Below are 16,434 nucleotides of genomic sequence, written 5' to 3' on the forward strand. Positions count from 1 at the left end.
ATCCTCTCTGATTCCCAAGCAAGGGTGCCACAGAGGAAGGCCAGAAGCCAAAAACATGGTGCCGAGGAGAGCCGGGCTGGGCTTGCCCCGCAGGAAATCTCGCACCTGGAAGAGGAGGGTCGAGGCAGGGGTGGTGGGGAGATGGTAGTCGGGGTGTCCAGGCCCCTGAGATGAGAAGCTGAGGATAGCCTGGGCTTTGGATGTGGCAGGAAACTGGGCTCCACCTCTGACCAGCTGTGGGACTGCAGCGGTCTGCTCTCTTTGAGCCTCAGTTTTCTCCTGCAAAAAATGGGACAGTGAAAACATTTGCCACTGGGTGGCTTCTGGGATCAAATGAGATCACATGTATGACAACACCTGGCCCAGAACCTAGTATCTAGTTTGTTCTCTTTCTCATGCCGTCTCTTTCTACGCTGCGGACTCAGGAGGTCATGCGGAGCCGAGCCCCGCCTACCCCTTCCTGATTCAGTGAGTATGATCTTGCATCATCCCCTCCATGCTCTAGCCACACACTCCTCCGAGTCCTTGGAAAGCTCTAAGCTCTTTCCTGCCTCAAGGGCTTTGCAAGTGCTCTTCCCTCTGCTTGGATCACCTGGCCCCTGACTCTCTGCTTTAATACTCATGCTTCCAATCTGCACTCAAGTGTCACCTCCTCCAGGAAGCCTTCCCTAGCCCCTACTACACTCTCCTAACACCCTTTATCTGTGGGATTATTTTACTAGGGCCCCTCTCTCCTCTGCTAGACAATAAGCTCCCTGAGTGTGGGAAAAACTTCCATCGTGTCCTCTGCTGTTTCTCCAGCTCCTGGTTTAGGGTTTATCACACAGGTCCTTCCTTCATGTTTGTTTAATGTGCACATCTCCCTGAGCCACACTGAATTCATCTGTCAAATGGGAATCATACCCACCCTCACGTCACGGTGTTGTGAAATGATTAAACAATTTTTGGTACACAATAGGTCCCCTTGGACCATCACTCCATGCCCCCATTCGTTTTGATTAAGGAAGAGTCAGACGCAGGTGTAGCTCAAAGAGCAGCTGGCTAAGGGACAGCAGAACGTAGAGGGAGCCTGGAGGCTGACACCACATGGATCAGGATGGAAAATCTGGAAGGAACCTTAGAAATGATCCAATTAATTTGTTCCCAAACAAAGGCTCCTTTAGATCTTCCCACCATGAAATAATTTCATCTACCACAAAACTACATGAATTAAGGGAAAGTACACTCTCCCAGCTTTGAATTACTCAAAGGCATTCTGTTTTATCGGCCTGGTGCTGCCCAGTGTGAGGGGAGCCGTGCGGAGACACCTTGCCAAGCAACTCCAGCAAAAAGGAAGGCCCGCGGGGCCTGGGCTGCAGGAAAATGATTTCCTTTAGCTTCCCAAAATGTTAACAACAGCCTCTGGAGGCCGGGTACAAGGGCCAGAGTTAAGAGTTGCATGGGACCACACAAAGGAAAAAGCTCTCTGCTTTTATTTTTCCAAGCTCGACCTGCTTCCTGTTGGCAGCTCAGCAAGTGCATCACTCCAGCCTGGTGAGGACAGCTTTCTGCCCAGAAGCCTCCCTCTCAGGGGGCAGTGACAGCCTTGGTAACACCTGCAACTTACAGATAGCGCTCGTCCTACAGAGTCTGAGGCTGTGTTGACTTTTCAGCCTGTTTCTTGGAAGGCCCACATCTGACCTTATGTCCTCATGAAACTTTACAGAGATTTCCTGTTCTGATCCCCACTCTTATGGCACGCCCCAAAGTATCCAGTACTCGGCCACTTCCTCTTGGCTCCTCTCCCACTCGCCATTCTCTGTCCCTTCTGCCACCCTCCACCATCTCTCTGGGTTCATCTCTGCTTTGATCCAACTGCACAGTTACTCAGCATCCATTAAACCCTGTGCCCTTTCACAGCCCGGGGGCAGGTGCATGTTCCCTCTGCTTGGCCGCCAAAAGGTCTTCCTCATAGGAGAACCTGGCGATCCCTTACACAGGCAGCAGGGTTTTCCCTGCATTCCCCAGTAGTTCCTGCTGTCACCAGAGCCTGCCTGTTGCAGTGCCTCTCGAACTGGAGGCCAGTGGTTTATTGGCACATCTGCCTCCCCTTCTGCACTGAAGGCTCTTCTGAGAAACACACTATTCCTCCGTGCCCCCTAGCTCCAGCTCCGGACAGGGCTGGAAGGCACGGGGCACGGGGGCAGGGCGGGGGAGGTTGGATGTTTTTGTCTAGCTCAGTGGATTCCCTAAAACTGCCCACAGATGTAAAGAGGGCAGGAGTGCCTTTCTGGGGAGAGACCATCGAAGGGATCTATTCCCCCGCAAAGGTAAAGAACCTCCACCCTAGACCCAGGGTGTCTCCATGGAAGGGAATGTGTCAGATTCTTTCCTGTAATGCACAGCCCTGCACAGAGCAGACCCTTAATATAAAATACTATCAAGTCATGGAGTTTTTTTGAGTTGGAGATTTAATCCAACCTTCCCATTTTACAGGTGGAAAAGCTGAGCCCCAGAGCAGGAAAATGACTTACTCATCTGTCAGTCAGTTGGAATGCTTAGGGGAAACGCCTTCTCTCTCATGATAGGAAGTAGAGATGTTAATATTAATGAACTAGTTAATTAATATTAATTGATTCCCCAATCATTTTTAAGCACCTACTATGTGCAGGGTATAACTGGGGGGATATAGAAATGACCGACACACAGGCCCTCCTCTTGGGGAGCTCATCAGCAACCAGGAGAGAAGACGCACACATGGATTATCAAGATACACAGATAGAAGAGTCCAGAAGAAGGAGGAATGACTTCCTGGGAGGCTGGGGCGGGGCGGGGGGGCAGGGCGCAGGTGGCACTTTGGGAAGGCTTTGTGCAGAAGTGGTATCCAATCTGTGCACAAAAGATATCCCAGACCCCCCAATGCTGGAGCCAGAGCCCACGCCTCTGCTCTATTCCCCACTCGGTCCCAGACTGTACTATCTCTCCATGGTACAGTGTAATCGTTAGGATGATTTAGGCTAAAAGTAACAGAAATCCCCAACTCACTCGGCTTATGTAATAAGGAAATATATTCTCACCCTAACAAGAAGTCCTGAGTTAGGGCAGCTCCAGGGTTGAATTCAACATCTCAAGGACATCATCAAGGACTTCAGTCTTGTCCATCTTTTGGCTCGGCCATCCTTTTTTTTTTTATTATGTTATGTTAATCACCATACATTACATCATTAGTTTTTGATGTAGTGTTCCATGATTCATTGTTGGCATATAACACCCAGTGCTCCATGCAGAACGTGCCCTCTTTAATACCCATCACCAGGCTAACCCATCCCCCCACCCCCCTCCCCTCTAGAGCCCTCAGTTTGTTTTTCAGAGTCCATAGTCTCTCATGGTTCGTCTCCCCCTCTGATTCCCCCCCTTCATTCTTCCCTTCCTGCTATCTTCTTCTTCTTTTTTTTTTTATTTTTAACATATAATGTATTATTTGTTTCAGAGGTACAGGTCTGTGATTCAACAGTCTTACAAAATTCACAGCGCTCACCATAACACATACCCTACATCCTTAATGTCCGTCAGGAATATCCTCAAACCTGATCACCTCCTGGTCTCAAGATGGCTGCCATTGGCTTAGAGGTCACACCCAGACAAGACAACATCCTGAGGAAGAACCATCCCTCTCCATGTGTGTCTTCCTTACTGGGAGTTAGCCAGGCAGGGAAATTGCAGGCAGCAGGAACAGTGCGTGCAAAGGCCCTGAGGTGAATGAGAGAGAGAGAGAGATGACTCTTGGGACTGGCAGCATGCTTCATGCATAAGTGCAAGACCTCTGAGTCAAAGAGATTTACTTTCCAATCCTGAGGTCAGTACTAATGGGGAATATGACCACAGGCAAACTGCTTGACCTTTCAGTGCCCGAACTGTTTCATCCATAAATAATATAGGGTTAATAATACATGTCTAACAGGGTGTGTGGCTCAAATAAGGTCAAGTCCATAAACCTCTCACCACAATGTAAATTCTCAATTATCATAATTATCATGTTGTGAGGATTGGACCCTACAATGAAGAGGTGCACGGAGAGAGATGGGTGGGGCCCAACTGGCTCCTCCCCCTGGTTCTCTAAGGCAGACAGGCTGGACTTGGGCCACCCAAAAAGTGGCCACAGCCTCGTGTGACCAGTAAGCCCTTGAATGTGGTGGGTCTGAATTGAGATGGGTTCTAAGTATAAAATACACACAGGTTTGAAGACTTAGCCCCACGCCCCCCAATGTAAAATATCTGATCATTATCTTCATAATTGTTTACAATGGTTACACGTTGAAACGATAGTATTTTGGATATATTGGATTAGATAAAATATGCTATTGAAGTGAATTGTACCTGTCTCTTTTCACTTTTTAAAATGTGGCTACTAGGATATTTACAATTACGTTTGTGGCTGGGATCCTATTTCTACTGGATAGTGGCGGGCTAAGCACATCATCCCACTGCAAAGGTCAAGAAACACAAACACGAACACATTCAACGCCTGCCTGCCTCCTGTGGTTAAGAGGGTACTGTGGGGACGAGGGACGCGGCATCAACTCCTTGGCCAGCGCTCATTCCACTCTCTCTCCTCTCACTCACTTAGCTGATGTGATGGCGGTGGCACTCCCCACCCCACCCCAGCTCTCTTGTTTTTCAGTCTCTGGTCTGTCCTTAGTTTGTCTAGCCTGTCTTCTCCAGGTCCCCAGCTTCTTCTTTGCTTAACGAGCCCCACTTCTTGGAACCGTTGACAAGTGGCACTCTCGATACACAGACAGGGAGGGAGGACTGTTCAAGCAGCTGATTACTGTTCTGTGAGAGGTGGACTGAGCCCTAAATACTGGCCTTGCAGCCAGCTCTGGGGGTGGGGGGATGGGAGAGGAGCTCATCAGCTGGGTCCCCAAGACCACTGATACTCGAGGGCTCCAAACACACATGGGGGCGCCTGGGTGGCTCAGTCGGTTAAGCATCTGATTTTGGCTTGGGACATGATCCCAGGGTCCTGGGATTGAATCCCACATTGGGCTCCCTGCTCAGAGGGGAGTCTGCTTCTCCCTCTGCCCCTCCCCCCCACTTTTACGCCCGCACTTACACTCTCTCTCCTGCCCTCTCTCACAAAAATAAATAAATAAAATCTTAAAAAAAAAAAACCCCAAAACAAAAGATAAAATAAACACATATGAAGACCCCCACCCTTCCAGGGCACAGTGTCAGGAATCCTTGATGGCTACTGCACTGTCACCATCTTCAGTTTGGGGACATCTCCAGCGGGAAGTCTCAGATGCCTGAGACTCAACCCATTTGAGCTGTTTCATCACCTGTAGCAAACGCTTCTGGTGCCCCACCCATACATCTTTGGTCTACTCTGAGACAGCTGTCTACACCACCAGAGAAAGTTCTCTCTCCACCCCCAATGAGGAGTAGGATGGACGTGCTGGAGAGTTAGCACCCCAGGAGCGACACGCAACCAGCTTCAGGGGACCACGCTCAGGCATGACCCAGAGTCTGTCCCTGGTTCCCAGGCAGGCTGAGGCACTGCCCACAGCAGTGATCCGTGCACCAACACACCTTGTGTCAACATTCTTCCTTGCCCTGGCTCATTTCCCACTCCTACCTGGAATACCTAACAAAGTGCTTACCCAAATCCTTGCCTCAAGCTCTGCTTTGAGGAGAACCCAAACTAAGTCATCATCTTTCCCCCAAACTACATCTTGTTCCATGGATGGCATTGCTCTCCTCTCAGATGCTGTGCCTAGAAAACTGGGAACCACCCCTGACTTTCCCCTCCAGCTCACCTCTTGTATTCCAACCATCTCTAAGTGCTGCCCATTCTGCCTCCTAAATGCTTCTCAATTCCATCTACTTCTCTGGGTCATTTTGCCACCATTTCTGGGCTGGGCCCCCACTGTCTCTCATCTGGACAGCTGCTCTAGACTTCTGTATCCCTGCCTTAACTTTTGATCCTAAATCTGCCCAGACCTGCCAAGCCCTGCCAGTATCTCTAAATACTTCCTGGACAACTCCTCTTGGAGGTGCACCTCAAACTTGGCGTTTCCAAACCTCCTTCTGGGGCACCTACATCAGTGACTGGTTCCCCCCGACCTTATCAGCCACATGCCTGGAAAGCAGGAAGTCACCCTCAGTAATTCTCTTTCCTTTACACCCCATTTCTGCCTTGGAAATTTCTTACACATCAACCCTCACCTATTGTTTTCATGTCACTGCCTCCGTTCAGGTGGCCCACGTCTCCCAACAGGAATACTCTGACTCTCTCCTAACTGGTCTGTCTGCCTCCATTCTTGCCCTCCCTGATCCCTTCTCTGTTGCTCTTGGAGGGATTTTCCTAAGATGCCAATCAGATCATGCCACCAGTCCTGACTCTTCACTGGCTCCCCATCTCCTCCAGGATGAATTCCATAAAGATCCCTTATAATGTGGGTCCAAACAGCCTTCACTTCCATCTTCCCCCACAAAGCCCATGGCTGAAGCCCCCCCCACCGACTATTTATACTCTTTCTTGCCTTGGGCCTTAAGGCTGTAAGGGGTGGGGCCAGGGATGGGGGTCTCCCTCGTCAGCTCAGTCAGACATTTCAACAGGAAGTCCCCACTCTCCTCTTCTCCATCCCAGAGAATGGCACCACCATCCAGCCGCACATCCAACCTAGAAGTCAGGCAAAACCAGATGTCCAATCCACTGCAACAGTTATTATAATACTAAGAGATGGGTCTCGCAGTCATTCATATGCTCTTGGCATTTAGTTCCTTCTTAAAAATCCTGGCAACAGGGCCCTGAGGAATGGAAATTAGATCAGAGAGAGTGAATGTTTGGAGCATGGAGAATTGGAAAGTGTGGGGAGGGTAGAACAGAAGCAGATTTGGGTGGGACTTTGTAGGGCAGGGCAAGCATGTGGACGGGTGTGCAAGAACAGAAAACGTGAGGGCACGCAGGACCCACCGCAGCCCTTATGACCTCACAGGTTTGCGGAAGGCTGAGCCAGGGTCGCCTCATCCCCTGTGCTGCACATAGCGGAGGCTACAGGTGGTGCAGGGGGCACGTGACTGAGGGGACTGAGGGAGGTGAGGGCCCTGCAGAGAGCTGGATAACCCAGCCCTCCGCTAGTTAGTGGAATACGTGACGCCGAACGACAAGCAGAGTTGGAGATGAGTATCCCCATTTCCCAGGTGAGGAAGTAAAATGGATCACCTACCATGACCAGCTGGCAAAAGGCAGGGCAGGGACCTTCCCACGACCTGCCAGATGTGGTCTTTCCTCCTCAGCTCCTGAAGGCGAATGAGGTAGCATCATCCACAGTGTGCAGCTGGGAGGGAAGTCTTGGATGAACTGTTGTTTTTTTTTAAAAACGATTCTGTGGTTGTATGTCATGACCCTACAACATTACCACACACCATAATATATTTAAAGATGATCTTCAAAAGGCATGTATGGTGCTGTCTAGCAATTACAATTGTGAAGTCATACTTTCCAGAAATGATGACTAAATTGGGTTGTATTTCTTTACCCATTGTTCATTGACTCCGTTGAGTGACCTCTGCAAACATCCAAACTAGCTAGCTTTGAGGTCATTTTCACATTAATGTGCCTTTCCCAGGCAGTATCTTTTGTTCAAAACAAAGTAATTTATAGAGCATTCATTAATATGAAAGACGTTGGATGGGCCCTTTTCTGGGCAATAATTTCAGGAGGGGAAAAAACCCATCCTTGCCTATCTATGCTGGGCGATGTCCCAGGCACCGAAGTTGAAGAGCTGAGGAAAGCAGCCAGGGTCCCCGCTCTCACGAGGCTCACAGGCTAAAAAAGATGTCCAACACTAAAGAAGCACTTATAATGGAAAGAAATCAAGAGAGGTTACAGGAACATAGAAAAGGATGTTCTAACCCAGCGCTCCTCAAACTTCAATGTGCACATGAATCTACTTGTTAAAATACAGATTCCTACTGAGTAGGGCTGGGGTTGGGCCTGAGATTCTGCATTTTTAACAAGCTCCCAGGCAATGCTGTTGTTGCTGGTCCATGGACCACAATTTGAGTAGCCGAATGGCTTCTTATGATCTGGAATATAATTTCCTATGACAGCATCATGCATGGTTTCCCAAAGGGCAGCAGCTCAAATATTTTATATGGCTTTGAAACTTGGCTGCTCTGAAAGGCTCTGAGGGATGATTCAGTTAAAGGCTCCAGCATGAACACTGCTGTTATTGAGGAGCACTGGCTCAGTAGGAGAATAAACGGACCTATCCCGATCCTGATGGAGTGAGCAGTTAAATGGGGGTAGACAAATAAAAATCCAAAAGTCATAATACAGACACATAAGGAGGACTATAACCAGATTACATTTTGAAATGATCACTGAGATGCAGTGCCTGGGAGGCTCAGTTGATAAAGCGTCTGACTTAGGTCATGATCCCAGGCTCCTGGGATGGAGCCCTGAGTCCAGCTATGTGCTCAGGGGGAAGTCTGCTTGATATTCTCACTCTCCCTCTGCCTCTACACACACTCTCTCTCTCTCTAAAATAAATAAATAAATCTTTAAAAAAATGATCACTAACCTGGTTACAGGGAGGAAAATGGACTGGTGGGCCAGACTGTATAGCCCTTTCACTGGGAGTGTGGAACTGGGCCTGAGAGGGCATTTCAGTCTCTCCCTGGGTGGCATAAAACTCTACAACTGTGGATGGCCACTTTCTGCCCCAAGAATGTTGGAAGCAGGGACAGATGATCTGCTCAGAAGAGGGCATGAATGAGACACACAGGATGTAACTGGGACAGAGAGGGCTTGCAGGGGAGGGGGAGGGGAGCTCTGTGACACTGGGCCCTTCCTGAGGCTCCTCTGCAGTCCTGCCCTGATTTCCTTGGGATGCCTCTGTATCCTTATGAGGAGTTCTTTGGTTGAGGTGGCTTCTGTCTCTTGCAGCCCAGAGAGTTCTAGAGAATTCTGCAGCACACCTGAACTGAGGCGTTCACACGCAGGACAGCACTGTGAAGGCAAGTGGCAATACCCCAGGATTGGAGTCTCCAGATGCCCCATCATTGAAGCCATGCCATCGTGAAAGTTGCTTGGTTCTGATGAATGCCTGTAGATTCCTGAGCTCTAACAGGGCCCAATGAGGTCACCCCATGCCCTCTGTTGGGGGGGGTGGATTTCTAGTCAACCCAGGAGTGCGAAGGTGCGCTGGGGTGGGGAGGAGGTTGTCAAGGAATCATATGGCAGATATGTTTAAATATGGTCTGGCTGGAAGCACAAATTGGCCTTGAAGGTTCACTCCTGGCACCTCCAGTCAGCTCCATTAAAAGTTGTTTGTTTCCTCCTCACGTTGGAGGTTTGGGTTTGATTTACAAGGGACTGAGATGAATATGAATCTTTTCAAAAGGAAAACAACCTTGCAGAAACCTTGCGTGTTCCAAGGAGCACTCCCTACAATGTTTTGCTCTTTTTGGTTACTGGCAAGAAGAAGATTGAGGATCTGAAAGATTCCTCTTAAAAAGAAAACGTCTGGAAGGAATGTCAAACTGACCACTCGAAGGTGCTGATTGGATGCGTGCTGTTGAGTGGGAAATCCATCTCTTTATCTCAAAAAGAGTTCTCCTCTTGACAGGGTGGCTTGGGGATTAAATTCGGACATTTGGGCATCCCCAAGTGTGGTGTGCATATCAATGTTGCTTAGCACACTGGCTCTTTTTTTCTTTTTCTTCTGTCTTCGGTCTCACACAAAGAAAATTGTTGTTTTAAAGGGTATGCGTATATTTTAAGGCATGTTAGGAAAAAAAAGCATATCAAACCCATAATTTCATGGCTACGATTGCTCAGGATGAGGCTTAAATGAAAAAGTGAGCTGACTTAGAAAGTTATTAAGTAAATAATAGCACATCGGTGTACCAAAAGTTGTGACATCTGCAGAACAATGAGACGAAGTATGGGGAGGCATCGGGCACAGAGTAGGAGCCCTGGCGTGGTGGTCGCCACTGAGCAAGTGCCTAGAGTATTGATAACCCTTACAACAAGCAGGGGTAGGAATTAGCATTCCTATCTTACAGCTGAAAAAACTGAGGCTTGGGGAAATGGGATCGCTTGCCCAAATGCAGAGTACGATACAGAGCCAACGTTGGGATCTGGATGTAGGTCTGTTTGCCTCCAGGCCCCAGATTCTCTGATGGCACCGTCCCACCCTGAACAATATATCATTCTCTCTCATCTCTAGGGAGAACAAGCGTCCTTCCTACAAACACCTCATCAAATCACGGCCAGTTTTACCCCAATGCACTAATTTATGCCACGTTATCTATTCACATTTGTGCTTGGACAACCCAGTATCAACCCAACAAATTTCAGGACCAGCTCTTCCTGCCACGTAGCAGGCCCACCACCTTGTCCTCAGGAGGCCTGGAGTGAGCAGCCTGGGGCTTGGCTTTGGGACAGCGTGGGATGGCTGGATCTCTTTCCACTACTGGGGTGGTAAGCCTTAGGGCTTGAGTGAGGACCAGGGAAGGGGCCTTTCAGTCTCATCTGGGCACGCTCACTCGGCGTCCAGGTGGGTTTCTGGAGCCACAGTTGGAGACTGATACATTGTTCTGTGTCCTCTGGGCACTTAACATTCCTCCTTGGGACTTGCAAGGCAGGCCCTGTGTTCCACAGCCCCTGGCTAAACGACGTCTGGATGACACCCTTCTACCAACATCTGTAAGGGTTTCCCAGAGACCTCCTGTTTTGCTCCAGAAAGGCTCCTGCTCTCTGCCTACACACAGCCATTCTAGAGGCACATGCTTCCTGCCTGTGTCTCCCCCAGTTACCTGGATTTACACTATTCTCACTCCCTCAGTGGTCATTTTTCACAAAAAAATAATGTGTGCGTCTTGTAAGATGATCATCACCATAACATTCCCTGGGAGTAGTTAACTTCTGTCTCAGCAAAACAACAAATTGTTACATGTCATGGACCACTAATGTCCTTTGAGGACTGCCAAACTATCTACCCACTGATGCCAAGCATCTTGTTAGAGTCCTGGCTAATACCCATGGAGCACTAACTCTGTCCCAAGCACTATTCTAAGAGCTTTGTATGTGTTTGTTTACTTGATTCTTCTTGAGTTAGATAGTTACTATTATCCTCCTAACTTTACAGATAAAGAAAGTGAGTCACAGGAGGACTGACTAGCTGGATTATGAAAGAAGAGCCAAGCCCTTAATCATTGGGCTGGTCTACAACATGAGCTTAAGGGTGTCCCCTGGATCCAGAAGGATAGCAGGTTTATCTGAGAGTAAAGAATCGGGTTGCAGTTACCCACGTGCCATGCGACCTTGGACAAAACACTCCACCTCACTGAGACCTTTCTGGCGTCTATACAACGGAGACAAAAATCTGCCCTGCTTGCTCAAAGGGTTTCTGTGAAGATCAGAAGAGATCACTCGTGTGCAAATACTTAGTTTTTGGCCAATGTATGTGCGAAGGGATAGAGACAGGTGGGTAAGTCCAATGCTACTCCGGCCTTCAGGAAACATGCAGGGTCTTATAGTAGTGCAGGCAAGGCAGAGCACACATGCATTTTCTTCTGTGCACTTCTGCAAACGCTCAGGCAAAATGTTTGAGGCGCAGCAAGGACAGCTACCAAGAGCGCACTGTGTGATCTGAAATAGGGGACTTCCCATCTCGGGGCTTCACCCTTCTTAACCCCAAGGATAAGAGGAGGTTCCTTTCCGTTCTAATGTCTTAGGACTTAATCTGGTTTCTGGGTTAACATATTTGTGCAACAGCCAACAGCTTACGTTAGGGATTCTTCTTGCTGGTGGGAGGAAACAGCAGCTATGTGTTGGGTGTTAATGGCCTCTTTACGGGCAATATCAAGGGGTGGTCATTACCAAAGTAATATTTAAAGTTGCATTTTTGTCTCTCCATAATATTAGCATTCTTTTTTTTTATTCTTATGTTAATCCCCATACATTACATCATTAGTTTTAGATGAAGTGTTCCATGATTCATTGTTTGTGCATAACACCCAGTGCTCCATGCAGAATGTGCCCTCCTCAATACCCACCACCAGGCTAACCCATCCTCCCACCCCCCTCCCCTCTAGAACCCTCAGTTTGTTTTTCAGAGTCCATCGTCTCTCATGGTTCGTCTACCCCTCCAATTTCCCCTGCTTCATTCTTCCCCTCCTGCTACCTTCTTCTTCTTCTTCTTTTTTTTTTCTTAACATATATTGCATTATTTGTTTCAGAGGTACAGATCTGAGATTCAACAGTCTTGCACAATTCACAGCGCTTACCAGAGCACATACCCTCCCCAGTGTCTATCACCCAGTCACCCCATCCCTCCCACCCCACCCCCCACTCCAGCAACCCTCAGTTTGTTTCCTGAGATTAAGAATTCCTCATATCAGTGAGGTCATATGATACATGTCTTTCTCTGTTTGACTTATTTCGCTCAACATAATACCCTCCAGTTCCATCCACGTTGTTGCAAATGGCAAGATCTCATTCCTTTTGATGGCTGCATAATATTCCATTGTATATATATATACCACATCTTCTTTATCCATTCATCTGTAGATGGACATCTTGGCTCTTTCCACAGTTTGGCTATTGTGGACATTGCTGCTATAAACATCGGGGTGCACGTACCCTTTCAGATCCCTACTTTTGTATCTTTGGGGTAAATACCCGGTAGTTCAATTGCTGGATCATATGGTAGCTCTATTTTCAACTTTTTGAGGAACCTCCACACTGTTTTCCAGAGTGGCTGCACCAGCTTGTATTCCCACCAACAGTGTAGGAGGGTTCCCCTTTCTCCGCATCCCCGCCAACATCTGTCGTTTCCTGACTTGTGAATTTTAGCCATTCTGACTGGTGTGAGGTAGTATCTCATTGGGTTTTGATTTGGATTTCCCTGATGCCGAGCGATATTGAGCACTTCTTCATGTGTCTGCTGGCCATTTGGATGTCTTCTTTGGAAAAATGTCTGTTCATGTCTTCTGCCCATTTCTTGATTGGATTCTTTGTTCTTTGGGTGTTGAGTTTGATGAGTTCTTTATAGATTTTGGATATTAGCCCTTTATCTGATATGTCATTTGCAAATATCTTCTCCCATTCTGTCGGTTGTCTTTTGGTTTTGTTGACTGTTTTCTTTGCTTTGCAAAAGCTTTTTATCTTGATGAAGTCCCAATAGTTCATTTTTGCCCTTGCTTCCCTTGCCTTTGGTGATGTTTCTAGGAAGAAGTTGCTTCGGCTGAGGTCAAAGAGGTTGCTGCCTGTGTTCTCCTTTAGGATTTTGATGGACTCCTGTCTCACACTGAGGTCTTTCAACCATTTGGAGTCTATTTTTGTGTGTGGTGTAAGGAAATGGTCCAGTTTCATTCTTCTGCATGTGGCTATCCAATTTTCCCAACACCATTTGTTGAAGAGACTGTCTTTTTTCCATTGGACATTCTTTCCTGCTTTGTCGAAGATGAGTTGACCATAGAGTTGAGGGTCCATTTCTGGGCTCTCTATTCTGTTCCATTGATCTATGTGTCTGTTTTTGTGCCAGTACCATGCTGTCTTGATGATGACAGCTTTGTAATAGAGCTGGGAGTCCGGAATTGTGATGCCGCCAGCTTTGCTTTTCTTTTTCAACATTCCTCTGGCTATGCGGGATCTTTTCTGGTTCCATACAAATTTTAGGATTCTTTGTTCCATTTCTTTGAAAAAAGTGGATGGTATTTTGATGGGGATTGCATTGAATGTGTAGATTGCTCTAGGTAGCATTGACATCTTCACAATATTTGTTCTTCCAATCCATGAGCATGGAACGTTTTTTCATTTCTTTGTGTCTTCCTCAATTTCTTTCATGAGTATTTTATAGTTTTCTGAGTACAGATCCTTTGCCTCTTTGTTAGATTTATTCCTAGGTATCTTATGGTTTTGGGTGCAATTGTAAATGGGATCGACTCCTTAATTTCTCTTTCTTCTGTCTTGTTGTTGGTGTATAGGAATGCCACTGATTTCTGTGCATTGATTTTATATCCTGCCACTTTACTGAATTCCTGTATGAGTTCTAGCAGTTTCGGGGTGGAGTCCTTGGGGTTTTCCACATAAAGTATCATATCATCTGCAAAGAGTGAGAGTTTGACTTCTTCTTTGCCGATTTGGATGCCTTTTATTTCTTTTTGTTGTCTGATTGCTGTGGCTAGGACTTCCAATACTATGTTGAATAGCAGTGGTGATAGTGGACATCCCTGCCGCGTTCCTGACCTTAGGGGGAAAGCTCTCAGTTTTTCCCCATTGAGAATGATATTCGCTGTAGGTTTTTCATAGATGGCTTTTATGATTTTGAGGTATGTACCCTCTATGCCTATACTCTGAAGAGTTTTGATCAAGAAAGGATGCTGTACTTTGTCAAAAGCTTCTTCTGCATCTATTGAGAGGATCATATGATTCTTGTTCTTTCTTTTGTTAATGTATTGTATCACATGGATTGATTTGCGGATGTTGAACCAACCTTGCAGCCCAGGGATAAATCCCACTTGGTCGTGGTGAATAATCCTTTTAATGTATTGTTGGATCCTATTGGCTAGTATTTTGGTGAGAATTTTTGCATCCATGTTCATCAGGGATATTGGTCTGTAATTCTCCTTTTTGATGGGGTCTTTGTCTGGTTTTGGGATCAAGGTAATGCTGGCCTCATAAAATGAGTTTGGAAGTTTTCCTTCCATTTCTATTTTTTGGAATAGTTTCAGAAGAATAGGTATTAATTCTTCTTGAAATGTTTGGTAGAATTCCCCTGGGAAGCCATCTGGCCCTGGGCTTTTGTTTTTTGGGAGATTTTTGATGACTGCTTCAATTTCCTTAGTGGTTATAGGTCTGTTCAGGTTTTCTATTTCTTCCTGGTTCAGTTTTGGTAGTTGATACATCTCTAGGAATGCATCCATTTCTTCCAGGTTATCTAATTTGCTGGCATACAGTTGCTCATAATATGTTCTTATAATTGTTTGTATGTCTTTGGTGTTGGTTGTGATCTCTCCTCTTTCAGTCATGATTTTGTTGATTTGGGTCATTTCTCTTTTCTTTTTGATAAGTCTGGCCAGGAGTTTATCAATCTTGTTAATTCTTTCAAAGAACCAGCTCCTAGTTTCGTTGATCTGTTCTACTGTTCTTTTAGTTTCTATTTCATTGATTTCTGCTCTGATCTTTATTATTTCTCTTCTCCTGCTGGGTTTAGGCTTTATTTGCTGTTCTTTCTCCAGCTCCTTTAGGTGTAGGGTTAGGTTGTATACTTGAGACCTTTCTTGTTTCTTGAGAAAGGCTTGTATTGCTATATACTTTTCTCTTAGGACTGCCTTTGCTGCATCCCAAAGATTTTGAATAGTTGTGTTTTCATTTTCCTTGGTTTCCATGTATTTTTTTAACTCTTCTTTAATTTCCTGGTTGACCCATTCATTCTTCAGTAGGATGCTCTTTAGCCTCCATGTATATGAGTTCTTTCCGACTTTCCTCTTGTGATTGAGTTCTAGTTTCAAAGCATTGTGGTCTGAAAATAGGCAGGGAATGATTCCAATCTTTTGGTACCGGTTGAGACCTGATTTATGACCTAGGATGTGATCTATTCTGGAGAATGTTCCATGGGGACTAGAGAAGAATGTGTATTCCGTTGCTTTGGGATGGAATGTTCTGAATATGTCTGTGAAGTCCATTTGGTCCAGTGTGTCATTTAAAGTCTTTATTTCCTTGTTGATCTTTTGCTTAGACGATCTGTCCATTTCAGTGAGGGGGGGTGTTAAAGTCCCCCACTATTATTGTATTGTTGTTGATGTGTTTCTTTGCTTTTGTTATTAATTGCCTTATATAATTGGCTGCTCCCATGTTAGGGGCATAGATATTTACAATTGTTAGATCTTCTTGTTGGATAGACCCTTTAAGTAGAATATAATGTCCTTCCTCATCTCTTATTACAGTCTTTGGTTTAAAATCTAATTTGTCTGATATAAGGATTGCCACCCCAGCTTTCTTTTGGTGTCCATTAGCATGGTAAATGGTTTTCCACCCCCTCACTTTCAATCTGGGGGTGTCTTTGGTTCTAAAATGAGTCTCTTGCAGACAGCATATCGATGGGTCTTGTTTTTTAATCCAGTCTGATAGCCTGTGTCTTTTGATTGGGGCCTTTAGCCCATTTACATTCAGGGTAACTATTGAAAGATAGGAATTTAGTGCCATTGTATTGCTTGTAAGGTGACTGTTACCGTATATTGTCTGTGTTCCTTTCTGGTCTATGTTGCTTTTAGGCTCTCTCTTTGCTTAGAGGACCCCTTTCAAGATTTCTTGTAAAGCTGGTTTTGTGTTTGCAAATTCCTTTAGTTTTTGTTTGTCCTGGAAGCTTTTTATCTCTCCTTCAATTTTCAATCACAGCCTAGCTGGATATAGTATTCTTGGCTGCATAGTTTTCTCAT

General features: G+C 46.2%; 1 protein-coding gene across 7 annotated transcripts in view; it reads right to left on the minus strand.

The window, feature by feature from the left end:
* HRH1 (histamine receptor H1) overlaps window positions 1–16,434 on the minus strand; it is a 78,579-nt gene that overhangs the window by 29,339 nt on the left and 32,806 nt on the right. Inside the window, exons 2-3 of one of the 7 annotated variants that reach the window (XM_034998601.1) lie at window positions 7,209–7,319; window positions 3,530–3,729 (exon numbers count right to left, since the gene is read on the minus strand). The exons of 2 other annotated variants lie outside the window; for them this stretch is intronic. The gene's annotated coding sequence lies outside the window, so the exon portion shown is untranslated. Of the gene's footprint in view, window positions 1–3,056; window positions 3,177–3,529; window positions 4,997–5,147; window positions 6,662–7,208; window positions 11,949–16,434 lie in introns of those variants that run through there. 4 more of the 7 variants (XM_034998600.1, XR_004677925.1, XM_034998599.1 and 1 more) reach the window with 4 other exon arrangements.

This window comes from Mirounga leonina, unplaced genomic scaffold (genome assembly GCF_011800145.1).
Source record: "Mirounga leonina isolate KUSES-001 unplaced genomic scaffold, KU_Mleo_1.0 Mir_94, whole genome shotgun sequence".
Classification (NCBI taxonomy): domain Eukaryota; kingdom Metazoa; phylum Chordata; class Mammalia; order Carnivora; family Phocidae; genus Mirounga; species Mirounga leonina.